Raw genomic sequence first — 15118 nt, 5'->3', positions numbered from 1 at the left:
ATGAGACTCATGAGTTGGTTCCGATATATCTGTGTTAAAAATTGGTAGAAATCATGTTAATATGAATACATTGTTTAACTATACGAGGATAAGAACTTGAAATGATGGAACATACGCATCTTCAGAGCACTAATATGCATTCCTTGTTTAAATATACAATTATACGCACTTGAAAGGATGAAACCTATACACTTTTAAGGTACAAATATGAGAAAATTAATTAAATATACAACTAGGGCTAGGGGCTCTGCTCCCGGCTCGGTCACTCAGACATCCCAAGTCACAGTCGCCTTTCGCAGCTTTGTGTCAGTGCGTCTCGGTCGCCTCAAAAGTCTAGAGATACGAAATTTTGGTTGCACGTACCTTGGATCATGTTCTGACCCACCTAGAAGCATTTCTCCCATTAATTTAACATTCTAGCTTTAAACCAAGAACTGCAAAAGACTGCGAAGGAATTACTGCATTGCCTCAAATTTGATACCATTGATACCAATGTACCATGACCGTAAAAAAAAAAAAAAAAAAAAAAAAAAAAAAAAAAAAGACCACCGATTACGTTTGCTCACCGTATTGAAAATCGATATGTTCCTAAATTAATTAGAACAGGAGATACAAAAAGTTTTTATGTTAGACTTCGTGAAACTTTCTTTTAGACTAGTGGTACCCGCACGGTTTTGCCCGTAGTAGAAAATTAAAAGGCCATTTGGTTCTCATGTATATTTACAAATAATGGATGCTAAATTTCTCGCCAATTGGCTATGTTCATTTGCTTGCCCATTTTACGGTTCCACGTTATGATAATTTGGTAATTTACTTTTCCACGTTGTGATAATTTGCTCGGTAAAATTTTCTTAAAATTGGAATAGAAAAACAAAAATATCGAATTCACCAAAAATCGCTTCGAGGTGCACACCCCCATGCTACAAATTAACTTTGTGCCAAATTTCGTGAAAATCGGCCGAACGGTCTAGGCACTATGCGCGTCACAGAGGTCCAGACAGAAAGACTTTCAGCTTTATTATTAGTAAAGATAACAGTTAGGCTCGATTTATTCCATCGTCTATGCGATTTTAATCAGCGTAAAAAAAATATAAAAAAATGGAATAATATGTTTAATAAATTATATTTTAAAAAAAAAGGAAATCTAAAAGATAAAAAATGCACTTTATTCTTTCTAACGAGATATAATCTTTGATAGAAATGGAATTAGAGCTACTAGATGTTGAATTTCGCAAAAATTAAATAAATAAAAATATTTAAAAAAAGCTCGAGGAATTACATTTTACGAACCGCGATTGCTTTTCTTGGTTACTTTCCGTGAAAGGGTCGCCATTTGGCATTCTCCGCCAAACCAAACCGTAAGTCACGATATCGTGCCAAATTATAACACTAAATATATTGATTTATTACCTTTGAATCCACGTTTTTTTCACAAAAGCGCACTAAAAAGCATTTTTTCCGAAAGCGAATACAAATTCAATTGACCGTGAAAATTGTTTGCTAAACGAATTCAACGACACTACCAAGGATCAAAGGAACAATATATCTGTAACGCAATTTATCTTTTATTAACTCTGAAGCTGCAGCCTGCGGGAAGTAGTTGTCACGTGTATGGCCTGAGGGAATGAAAGGTTGGCTATATGTGGTTCATCTTTTTTCTTTGCTATTTGTTCCACTCTTCAAAGTAATACTTTACATTTCAAACTAGAGCAAAGCCAAGTACTCCACAAGTCCACGGAGTGGTGTAGTGGTTAGTTGGCCTCTTACGCTCAAAGAAGCAGGTTCGAACCGGGCTCCAATCAGCGGGGGGGGGGGGGGGGCAAGATGCAAAAAATCGATGGCGTCCATGTCGTATGATTGTGCGGCATTTAAGAGATCCCTCGAGAGCTCGTTTGGCTTTGAGTACGCTTGGAAAAATTAAATTCCTCATGCAGTTTCGCATCGATGAGAGCCCAAGCGCCTCCGGAAACTGGGCGTCAAACCTCTCGAGGCAATGACTTCCGCCGAAAGTGGTGCTACATAAAAGAAAGAAGGCTACACAGAGAGATCACACAGGTCTGCAAAAGGTAAGGCCTCTATCGCAGTCCCATTAGAAAGAAAGAAAGATGCCCCAGACATCTGTTCGATGGGTATTTTCTAAAGAACAAAAAAAAAATCTTTCACTGATTATGTAAGAAATCTTCTCATATCCTACACATCTTCAGGAACCATATAAACTATAAATTTGAGTTATTCTCTATCAGGCCTATCACTCAGGGAAGCTGGGGAATTCAGAAAGAAAAAAAAATGCAAGTAGGGTTATTAGATGGGGAAATGTGTGTCTACCTCTCTGCTCTGTCTGTCCCCCCCCCCCCCTATAACTTTTGAGGTAATAGTTCTATTCTAACAAAACATTTTCTGTTCGAAAGATCTCGCCACGTTCAGGACAGCTCTAGATCCGACGTTCCATACTTAATTTTGAACAATGTTTTTGTTTGATTTGCATACATAAAAAGAGTGCCTGCTGGGAAATTTGAATTTTCGGCAATATCCTGAAGTGACAGTGACTGGTGGATTTGCTTCTAGCAAACTTAGTTCAAAAAGCTCTTGACACAGAACATGTTTTTATGGGGAGGATTTCAGCATTCGCTCCACTCCAGCGGAAGAAATTCAAACCTTTTTATCTGAAAACTTTATAATGTTGATTTAAATGATTGTTGAGTCATCAAATCTCTATTTTCACCATAAATTTTTCAAATATCATTGCTCCTCCTTTTTGGCAGTGATTAAGAAGTAAAGGCGGCAAAACTTCCTTCGTGATAAAACTTTGAATTTTTCATTTTTTTTTTTTTTTTTGAATTTTTTATGGTAGGGGGGGCGGTTAAAAAATATCCGGGGGAAATATTTTTATTCAATAATTTCTTGTTAAAACTATGTCTTTTAAGGTATATTGCATGAAAATCGTAATTTCATTCTTTCTTTATTTTATATTCAAGTTAGAATTCCTGTTTAAAAATTACTTTTAAAATAATTTGGTGAAGCATTCGTCAGATAAGCAAAACTAATCGATCAGTGATTTAGAATCCCGATCTCGTAGCTGTGCCTTTAAAAGTGATCCCAAATTTTTGGACGGAAAGAATTTGCTGTTCACAGAATGAAACTCCGAACTTCTGAAAGAACGAGTATTAAAAAACACCCACGCGAAATCTAATGTGAAAGGACATAAGGCATCATGAAATAAAAAAATCGCTATCTTGCAACACTGTTTAAATTTCGAATCGTCAAACAAAAGCAGAAAAAGAAAAATTTTCAGGAGGTCGCAGTGACCTCCCCGACACCGTACAGATTCAGTAAAACGCACACGTCGAACAGCTTTTTAGGTATGAAAAATTTTACGTTGTGTTCAGGGCCGCAGAGAGGCAAGACGGGCCCCTTGTGTCAATGGTGTTGCCGAGGCCCTTCCGCACCCCAAAAAATGGAAATGAAAGGGGGGGGGGAGAAAAAAAAGGGGCAAAGAAAAGAAAAGGAGGAAAAAAAGAAAAAGGGGGGAGGAGAGAAAAGTCAAAACTGTTTACTGTAAAACAATTAATTCTACTTTAAGTGCCACAACAGTACATACCAAAAGAGTAAATTTTAGTAAATCTTAACGTTTTCTCGGAGTTGCCCCCCCCCCTTTTCTTTCTTTTTTTGTGTCAGTGTCGCCGGGCCCCACCAAGACCCGAGCCCCTAGTTTCCGACTAGATTGACGTGGCCTCTCGTCGGGCCTGGTTGTGTTAGAATAACTACATTGTCCTGTGCTTTCATTTTTTATTACTTTATCACGAAACTATTCCGACAAAAAAAAAAAAAAAAAAAATCCTACCTTTTTTTTTTCATTTCGATAGCAAGTTTTGTCTTATCTTTATTAGTCATTATATTTATGAGCATTGAACGTATGAACAATTCTCAGTGTTGACATCGCCATGATTTGAAGCATTCCCCCTTTAGCAAATTACGTCTATTTTTCCCCCCCTTCTCTCTTTTAATGAAGGGCTTGAAAATTTATTTCTCCAGACGCTTCTTTCCTAGACGACAGTTTACGCGTTTCCAGTTCTACCATCTGTGGGAAAACGAACAAGCTAGAGAGGGAAATGGGGGTGGTAAGAGAGGACTTGCTAGATTATCTTCATCAGGGGTAAAAAAAAGGGGAAGACGCGAGCTCTCTCTCGATCACGCTCCTGATTGGCCAGTTGCGTGGCCAACCGCCGTTTTCTCTGATCATTTGAAGCTGTCCCCACTCTAAGAATCACTATTACAGGATTTGTATTTCATCCAGCGTGGTCGGAACAAAATTCTCTTGTGCCTATCTCACCATAAGGTAAGTTGTCAATTCTAAGTTCATGTTTTTCCACGTTTTAAGTTGTCAATGCCTCATCAATATTTAACTCTAACGCTTAATTCTAAAAGTTCTAAAAATAACAATATTTTTAGTACTTTTTGAGACAACTGACAGTTTATTTAAATTGTATTACCTCAATTCTTTATGTTCGCTCCCCATTTTGGCAAGTTTTGTACCTAAATTATGCTTACCACACCATTAGGAAATATATATACAATCTACAATCAATATAACACAAAAAGCATAGATTTTTTAAGTGACGCTTCAATAATTGTTCTGATATTTCCTCTTATGTTCACCGTTCATTCTTTAATCAGTTATTACTTACAATTTGCATGCAGTACATTACTTTTTTTTTATGAGCGTTTTTTTTAAATTATTATTTAAGAAGAGTAATCTCTATCATCACTCTTATTTTAAATTAACCAATTAATGAGTGCTACGCGAACAATTTTATGATTGTTGAATATTAATGGTGCCTACGAGAGAAGATTTACAAAAAGTATTCTTCCAAGTTTTTAAGACTTCCCTTGTAATTTGTTTAACAAACTAATTGATGGCTCATTTAGGGTTTAAAAGCTTGACATTTGTATAATATTTAAACTTACTTCAAAAGTTTCTTGAAAGATGTTTGTTTGAAAAAATGCCTTTTTTTTAAAACGTAATTGGCATAAAGTATGATCGCGATTTGCACAAGGCAGAAAAAAAAGATACTATGCGATCAAATATTTTGTACTTTTTGGAAACTACGAAACATAGTGAATTTCAAAATTCTTTAATGTTGACAGTTCATAAAGTATTTATCAGTGAACATTCAATTGGCAGTTGGAGGGGAAAAAATGCAAAATGAAAAATTACTTTTTAAACAAATGAAAAAAGGCCAATTAATGCATACATGTAGCTTTCTCCCAAAGCATCAGCAAGAAAAACTCACATATTTTGCTTAACAATGCATGCACAAGTTACTTGTACAACAAAACAAGTCAATTTATTCAACATTATGACTCAATTCTCTTCAATTCATAAGTAATTTCATCTTGTACCAATAAGAAGAAGTTACCAATATTTTACACGATATTTTCGAGAAACTTCAAACTAAAAAATAGTTCCTAAATGTTTTATTATTTTCTATTACAATCAGCTTAAAATTTTCCTTAAGCATGAACTATAAAGATTAATGTATTTTGCTTTATGATGTATGTATTATTTACAAGTAGTTATTTTTACGAACATAAATAATTTTAACTTCATTCAGATATCTAAAAGTAATTATTGTAATATGGAAGGACATTTTATTTTTATCACATTTTCCATAAGTTCAATTTAATTAAAGTTTCTGAGAAAAGATAACATTATTTAAATACGATTAATTTATTAAAAAGGCTTTTTTTTCAGACTTAATTTTTGAAGGAAATATACAATTGTTACATAAAACAGAAAAACTTTGAGCAATTATGACACTTGTTGTACAGTAGATTTGGTTGAACTCCTTAAAAAAACCTTGAAGACATCTTAAAAAATAATTTGCCTAAGCTTTATAGCTGAAAAGCCAACTTTAATGACGCATGGTGAGATGAAGAGGAGAAGTCTGCTTCACAACAAAGCAAAAACGGCTCTGTAAATATGTTTTATCCGTATGGCTGCTTCTCTTTTCAGATCTTCACTGAAAATTTTCCATATTTTAATCGATAGTTTTCATATGAAATTATAAAACTGAATTTTTTTTTTCCAATATAAGTTCAACTAAAATCATAAATAACTCAATGCGTAAGCTTCGAGTGGTAAGTTCGTATGCAATAATAATTAAAAAAAAAACTCAATGCTTTCGCTTAGATATATGAGTTCATATGAAATCATAACTAATTCAAAGCTTAAGTTTTGAGAGGTAAATTCGCCTGCAATCACAAAAACTCAATTCGTAAGCTGCGTAACTCAGTGGGTAGCTACACTGAATTTCTTTTTGAAATATTTATTTCAACAGATAATTTTACTTCTTCAGACTTTTGAAATAATGAGTTAGGTTTCAAAATATTTCGGAATTAAAGATTGTTTGAAAACTACCAAAAAACTAGCAAAACAACATAAAACCATTGACAGAAATTTGCATTATTAATATTTTCTACATTATTGCTATTAATTTTGTTTGAGAGCTGCGTTTAAAGTGATTGATGAACTCATCAGAAAATAAATGAAACTCAAAATGCCGTATCATTAGTTATCGATTCCGGCGTAGTGTTTCATTGTTTATCCAATTTTTGGTCGCCAAAAATGCCTTAGGCTGTAACTGGATGAGTAGTTGCTTCAAGTAACCATTTCTTGAAGATGAAAGAGTAAAGAAAATAATGAATAGAGAAAATCACGACTGTTGCATGGGCGTTGGCTGGTAATTCAGTCTCCGAGCAGTTTTATGATGTTCTTCTGATGGGGCAGGAATAACGCATTATTTTTTTTACCAATAATAAAAAGCCACAAGTAGTCTAAAAAGATTTCATTAGAATTACATTTTATGATGGCTCTGTTGTAACTAGTCATGCAGGCAGTGGCGCAGCGAGGGGGGGGGGGGATTGAAGGTGAAAACATCCCCAGAGCCATTGGTTTAGCATAAATGCAAATAGTTTATGCACATGAAAGGATTGTTTTGATATTAAAAAAAAAACCTTTTGGAGGAATTTTTGATAAAAAAAAACCCTCCGAAAGGTATTTTTGATTAAAAAAACCCATCCAGAAGGTATTTGTGGCTGCGCCAGTGCATGCAGGAAAATGTTTCTTAAAGGCATCTGAATTTGTCATAATGAAAGACGAGAATCGGAATAAAATATTTATGGCTAACGCAACAAGTAACAAATTAAGGTTATTTATTTATTTATTGTTAATCTTTTTTTTTAGAAAGTAATTTATACATTTAGTATTTTACTTTTGATGATTATTCTTACTAAATTATAAGTTTTCAGTTGCATAATGCCACAAGATAGCGCTGTTATTTGTTTTAACGGTATTAAATTTGTACTAAGTTATAGACCCTTTACAATTTTATGTGAATTTTATATTCGATGGAACCAGCCTATTTACGTATTAAAAATAACAAACAAGGACTTAATTATTTGTTCAAAATTACTTGTACTATTCATTCTTCATCGAGAGCTAAATTCGTATGCAATCAAAAAAACCTTCTACAGTTCCGCTTTGAGATGTAAGAATGGAAGGCAATCGCAAAGAAAAAGCAAAAAGCTTTGTTTAAAATGTAAGAATTCGCGTCTAATTTTTAGTTTCAGTCAGAAATTATATGTCCTGCAATTCAAAAAAAAAAAAAAAAAGTTAAAGGAAAGGACCCGAAATGATATTTGGTACCCAACACACGCAACCGATTGTTTGTCTCAATGTTATAAATTTTAATAATTTCCAAACATACACTTATCTAAGAAAGTTAAAGTATAAAATTTTGTAGGGGGGCGGGAAATTTCAAAAAAAAAATATTATTATTATTTTTTTCGCTTTTGCACGTAAATTTCAATTTTCGCTACATCAAAATGTTAGAAAAATCCCCTATTTCATCTTAAAAAATTTACTCAATTGAAAATCAAATTCGACATATTATTCTCAATGTGCAGGACTTTTTAGTTGTATTGGCTGGTGTGTTGATGAAAGAAAAAAAGTCTTCGATTTCTGGCAGTACCAGCTTCCTCCTCCTTCATTTCACTTCTTAACTGTAAGGCACGCTGAATCATTTATAAACACAATCTTCGGAACTTCAACAAAGTGTAAATTTTTCACCATACCTGCAAGCGATAAAGATCTTCAGTTGTATAGATGACCCTGGTTCAAGGCTAGTAGTCACAGGAAATGGCTTTACTCTTCCGTGACGAATTACAACTTTCGGCTGGAATAATAGCGGCTTTTTGGAATATCACAAAATTACGCACAATGCATAGTATTTAAGTGCCCGCCACAGATGTCATTTTGGAAACTGAATTATACCATGCTAGAAATTTTTGATGCAGTTCTGAACAAGTTGAAATGCAAGTTTTCGTTAATGATTTTCTTTTATAACTCGTTTATTTTCGTTCTATATTTTTACGGGGTAATGACTGATGGCAGATTTTGGTTCCTTCGCTGCCAAAGTCATCACATTCGGTTGTGTCGTTTTACCACAAAATCTGGTTCATGCAATCTGTTTAAGGAAAGCACCATTTTCAATTTGACTGTCTTTAGTTTGATTGTCTAGAATTGATCTAGATTGTCTTTCTCCACAGAAATTTATAAATACCGGATAACGCTGTCTTAATTATTAAACTGCGTAATTCCAACTGACTAAATTAACATGAGAGACTTCGAGAGAAGTTTTCTGAGCTCGTATTGAAAGGGTTAGTTGCTACTAAAAAGGGTATTTTCATTGTCAACTAAACACACACATAGAAAAACCTAAAAAAAAACGTAGAATTCGTGAAGTTTTATAATTTAAGTGACAACTCATACTTTTTGGCCTATTGCGATTGATTATAAGCTTAAAAGTTTAATTTTCATCAACACTAATGTAAAATTATTGATCAATGATGTTCCCCATTCTGTTCTGCAATGCTGAAGTTTTGAACTTGTATCATTCGATTCTTTTTTGCTTTATTGGTATTGTTTCTACTATTTTCATCATTACTTATAATTATCGAGTACTGAATAAAATAAAATAAATTAATATTGAGTGCGGTGCAAAGAGAACAATTTCAATAGAAGAGAAAGACATTTAGTTTTGATAATGCTTCGCTCATAGTAAGTACGATTTGAAATGTGATTAAAAAAATGCTTTTGTAATATATTTTTAAGTAAGATTCATTTTTAAAATAATCAGTTTAATTGATATTTGTATAATTGAAATTTTTATATTACACAACGTGTGATGAAAAGTAATCATGACTTATTTAAAACGTTTTAGTATACGTGATTAAAATAACTGAGTTAATATTCTTTATTGAGCAATGAATCTGCCAAGTGAGAAATGAATCACGAAGATAAGCTGTTAATGTGATGATTAAGTGTCTTATTAGCAGTAGACTAACAAAAGTATTCACAACAAAAAGCAAGAATTAATTACGAATTCAATCTCTACATTATGATTAACAGTTAGCTCAGCGCATATATTCCGTGTTGGCATATTTCACTGATGATAACTCATTTAAGATAATAATATCCGGAAGTTAAGAATAGAGAAAAATTCGATGCGCCTGGACCGTTGAAGACTTGCTATTTATGGGCATGGGCTAATTGAGATATTGCAGTGACTTGAAAGGTGTTTACTAAGGCAATTCTTCAGAAGAACATGTGTTGCTAACTTGCTCATTATCTGATTTCTTGATTGAGAGCTGTTGTATAGTGGAGCAATTCCAGATGCGTTGCGTTAGGTGTGGAAATACCAACTGCTTTCTTAAACTCTTTCATTTGAAAACGCTATCGCAGGTAAATCAATACTCAAATGGTTCTGTCCCTCCAAACTGATCTACCAGTTCTTTCAGGTGAACCGCGTCGCCAGGGAGTTTCATAAACTGGAGGGAGATTCCAGTGCAAGTGTCCTTAAACACGCCCATCCAGCAGCTTTCACAACATTGCCTTTCCCCTCTTTTTGTCAGTCACTTCTTGCGTGTCTTTGTCAGTCGCTGCTAGCGTCGGAACTTGCCATAAATAAAGGAGCAAAATGTCTCCTAAAGGGGAATGCTTTTATTACCTTCACTGTTTTGTATTTTGAAATGCTTTTTCATTGAATGCACTTGCGCAGTCATCGATTCCAATCAATGGTTGCGATTTAACGGTAGTATTGGAAACATCACTTTTGATAGGTTGTATGTAAATGCCTTTTCACCTATTTAAGGATTATAAATAAAAAATAAAATAATGGAGCCTTCCCATGTTGCCAGTTTTGGATGAATTTCATGCAAAAATAAAATGCTAGCAAAATAATTACTTTTAACTTTGATTTGATTATCCACAAGAAACTAAAGTTGTCATTATGTTTTTTTTTTTTCTTTTTTTTTTTTTGACGAATTATTCTTGTTTTATTTTGAGAATTAAATGAAATGCTACAAATGCATTTTTACGAATTGTGTCATAGCAGCGAAAGTTTTAACTGTACGAAACTTTTTTAATCGGATGATTGATTTAAAAATGGAGGGAATCAAACGTGATGATGTGAAAGTTAATTTCTTCAATTTAATTTATAAACATGAACAGGGTTGATGTTTATTTTGCGGAGTTGCTCCAATGAAATAACGAAACTCCACTAACGAGTTATTTTGTCCGTATTTCCAGCCAATCTCGATTCAGTTCAATCCGAGTTAATTTAAGCCAACACCATTTACCAAATTAAGTCTTAATGCTTACCAGTCTTACCCAAGATCTATTTCAAAAGCATTTTAACAAAATTAAATTTATGTTAAACATATTTTGTTATTTTGTTATGGCAGACAGTTAAATTTGGGAAATTAAAGACGCTGATAGTCAAAGTTTGGGTTTGTTTTCTAACTGTTTAAATAACTAATAATTATTATGCTAGTGTTTCAAACGATTATCAAAGCACCAAAACAAACTTAGATAAGTAATGATTAGTTTTTTTCTTCTTTTGACTGATTTTTATGTAAAATACCGAACTACTCAATCAAAATTGCTATGGATGCCCCTCAAATTGTTTCTTCAAGGTTGACAACCCTGCATCAATAATAATTTCATAGTTGAACAAACAAGTAAATCGGTTTGTTGTTTTCTGTGAATGGAAATTCAACAGTGAAAAACTTTTTCTATTTAATATCAGGTTCACACCAGAGATTCCGAACTTAATAAAAATTTAAAAAATGAAATATTAATTTAAAAAACATTCATATTCCTTTCACGCTTGACATTGAAATAAAACACTCTCTTAACTTATTCTAAGAGATAACTTATGCAGCACATTTTAATTCAGCAAAAAAAAAAAAAGTAGACTCATTAAAAACAAACCGTAAATGTTTCTTTGTATTCTGTTTTCCATTTTATATAATTCCGTATTTTTTGCTGTTTCTTTCGGCCATTATTCGGGATGAAAAACCATAAAAAATGTAATTTCGTTCCTCCAGTTTTTGATGTTGCCATTGACCTCGATTAAACCCCAGCTATTCTTTTTCGTTCGTTCATTCCAACATCATCTTTTCTCTTGGGTTTAAATCAGGTGTCCTGCTGAGAACTTCCTCTATAAAACCCATGCTATTAAATAAAGAGCTCAGTTATATTTTTATGCAACTGGAAGAAAATGTTGGAACCAAATCTCTGTTTAAAGCATTGCGGGAATATAGAGCACAATTTTCGCACTGTATATCCGACATAAGACTTGGAAAGTATGTTCAAGTGTATCATAAAAATAACTAAATATGTTTCAGCATTAAAGAGAGAGATAATGCTTATGTATGCTGTATGTTTTATAGCTTTTTAAAATGTACGGTTATCAGGTAAAGTAACACAAAAACAGTTGAAACTTGCAAAATATATTCAGCTTTATCATGAAAAATAATTGAGTATTAATGAGAGATAATACTTTTATATGTATAATTTTTTAATTACATTGTTACATAAGAACAGTAAAAACATAAAAAATGCTTTTGACTTTAATGTTTGTTTCATGTTTTAACTTTTACATGTATTTAATGATTTTAATTTTTCTACCCAATCAATTGGACTCCCTCTCCCCTTTTCAAGCAATTTTTAATGACAAATACATTTTTCAAGAACTATTATTTACTATTTAATATACTTACTCACGTGAATCAAGCATTTATTTAAAGTTCAATAAAATTGCTTTAAAATATTTTTGTCGAAGGTAATTCAATTCCATAAAAACAAAATAATTTTGTTTGCCTGGATTTCACTAAATATGAAAAATGCTCATATGTTTTTTTTTTAATAAGAAAGAGAAATTAAAGTAATGTATTTTAGAAATGTGATAATTTGATAATTGAGATTCTAAAAAGAGATAGATGCTCTAAAAATATATAATATTATACTCTCGGTAGTATACAAATTACAAACAATCTTTATGAAATAATACACGTGCACAATTATATTTGAAGATCTGAGGGTCAATACAGTTTCATTAATCGTAAACATATATTGACACCAAATACATTTTTGTGAGTGAGACTTTTGTGATACATTTATAGAGATGTTTTTAGGGAGGAAAACTTATAATTCCTACATAAATATGGAAATATATTTTTCATATTAGAGATAGTTTTCTAACATACACATTGAGCATGATATTCTTACATTAAAATTTTCATGATCAATATTTTGAAGAGATTCTTTAAATCTACCTGAAGCTCTAATCTCTTAATGCATAATTAATGGATTCGCGTGGTTTCAAAGAGTTACCGAACTCGATAAATATGCTTTGAAGAAGTAACGGAACTCGACTGAAAGGTTAACTATATGTTTGCTGCTAGAAACGTGCGTTTAAACAGTGACCTACGTGAACTAAAAAACTTCGGTCGAACATCTTTCTTTTCTTAATAAGTGCTCAGATTATTTAAACAGACGGCGCGGTGTTCATTGAACTCTTTTCTAACTAAAGGTGAATAGAAAGGAACCTTTTTTTATTTTAACTTATTTCTTTGATGTCAAAAGTCAGACGATTAATATTATGATACACATGACTTAAATACTGCATGTCGAGTTGGAAAATACAAAGCTTTAAATGTAATTCCGTTTATTAAAATATTGTCTTGATTTTTTGAAAGAATTGGCACTGATTATTGAAATTTGTTTCAATATATGTGTGTTTTAAATAATAACTGTTAAAAAATTTTTGTTTTAAATATGTGGCTAATATTTATTAATGTTTTAGAAGGTGAAAGATGCTACATTAACTAGGTTGCACGTCTAACTAATTTCTGTTTAATTATTCTTTGGAAACCAAATTTGCTAATTTAATTTGCATCCTTTTAGTGTTAATTATTATATTATTTTAATCAACTGTTCATAGTATAACCTTCTGAGTTGCATGGACGATTTTTTAAATGACAAAAGTAATGTTAAAATAGCTAACTTGCAGCAGCCAAAAAAAAAAAAAAAAATATTTTGCTATTATGATATTTTATTATACTGTAAAGAATTTGGCCTTTTTTGAAATTCTGAATCATTTGTAAAATCAAGGTTTTAAACCATGAGTAAGAAAGATTTCTAAAATGAGCAGTTGGCGCAATTTCCCTTTTGAATTTTGGATTCATGCATTTTAACAAGCATAAAGCACTAGTCTACACTGGTAAAGACTTTCGTAAACAACAAAAACAGTCCCTCCCCCTGCTAATTTAGCAGTCACAAACCCGGAAAAAGAAACAGTCAGAGAAAACTTGCAATGAATGCGTCCTTGTGTCACAGTAATTAATTAGACTGAAAAATGCAGAATGATGGCACGAGCCCACCCCCGCTTTTGACCCATCTTTATTACTTCCGAAGACACTTACTTCGAGGTGAAACTTATTCAGCAGCTCAAGTATCAAGTCTCACAGTCCATCAGCAAATCTCATTCCTTCAGTAAAAAACATTCATTCAGTGACTCACCCAATGGAGGCTGATTGTAATTTAATGCACGTGAAAAATTGCGGTTCACGAGATAGTGCCTGTCATGGACTTTCTTTTCCATTAGCGTTCAGAAGATCCTTAAAAATCAATTTTTCAAACCTTGAGAGTGATAAAGTTAGTAGAGAAAATTTGAACCGTCGCGTCGTTTTAAAGTTTTAGAATAGCAATAAAAAAAAATTTTTTTTTCAAGTCATGTGTCTTAAAACGTATTTCGTAAAATTTCAGAATATTAAAGCAAAATTGACTTATGCTATTGTAATTAAATACTCGAGGTTTTTTCTTTCTTTCTTTTTTTTTTTAAATTTTTAATCGGCTACTCTATTGTGGATGCGACTTTTAAATACTTATTCCTTTAGCTCTTTTATGAAATGCACTCCCCTTTCATTATCAAACTTAGAGGAATTTAAAAATAATTATAATAATTTCGGAAACCCTCAAGTTCATAAGAAAATTGAAACAGAGTAATACTCTTACGTTAAGTATATAAAGGGTATTTAAACTTTTTTTTTTTCATAAACAGTTGATATTTACTCAGCGAACTTGAACTTGTTCGTTCAAAAAAGGAAGAATTTTCGGCAACAAATTTGTAATTACTCTGATAATTATTATTTTCAAAAAAAAAAAAACACATAGTTTGGAAGATATATTTAATACAATAGTATTGAAATGTACGTTGAGCGTTTTTGAGAATAAACTAAATTGTTCATAATCATTCTAATGTCTTAACGAATGATTTTTTTTCTTAAATACCTACTCTTTACAATAGAAAATAAAAAATCTTCAAACAACGACAATCCTTTAATAAATTAATCTCCCCCCCCCCCAAAAAAAAAGAAGCAAATCATACCTTAATGATGAGTTAACAATAAAAAGGTTCACACTTTTAGTTTGAAATAAAGTAATAAAATCTCAAAAATAAAGCCTAAATTCTGAACGCATAAATACGCGGCAAAAATTCAAAGGTGACCCAATGACAGCAGAAGAATGATTGTGGATAACTGAGCTATCCTCCATACTCAAAAAGCAACATCTTCTTTCAAATAACAGAAGATGGCTGATGGCTCTATTAAAATTTGGTAGATGGGCCAGTATTTTACAGGTCGTAAAAAGTTAACTTAATACCCTATTGACAAATATCATATTTATGGATGTTTCAAGTGAATGAATGAAGTA

At 32.3% G+C, this 15118-nt stretch overlaps 1 protein-coding gene across 1 annotated transcript in view; it reads left to right on the top strand.

The window, feature by feature from the left end:
• Positions 1-4190: 4190 nt before the first annotated feature.
• The window catches only part of LOC129231425 (caveolin-3-like), a 49662-nt gene continuing 38734 nt past the window's right edge, over positions 4191-15118 (top strand). Inside the window, exon 1 of the mRNA XM_054865738.1 lies at positions 4191-4336. The gene's annotated coding sequence lies outside the window, so the exon portion shown is untranslated. The remainder of the gene's footprint in view (positions 4337-15118) is intronic.

The sequence above is a fragment of the Uloborus diversus genome, chromosome 10 (assembly GCF_026930045.1).
Source record: "Uloborus diversus isolate 005 chromosome 10, Udiv.v.3.1, whole genome shotgun sequence".
NCBI lineage: Eukaryota > Metazoa > Arthropoda > Arachnida > Araneae > Uloboridae > Uloborus > Uloborus diversus.
This window is presented reverse-complemented; position numbering and strand designations above follow the sequence as displayed.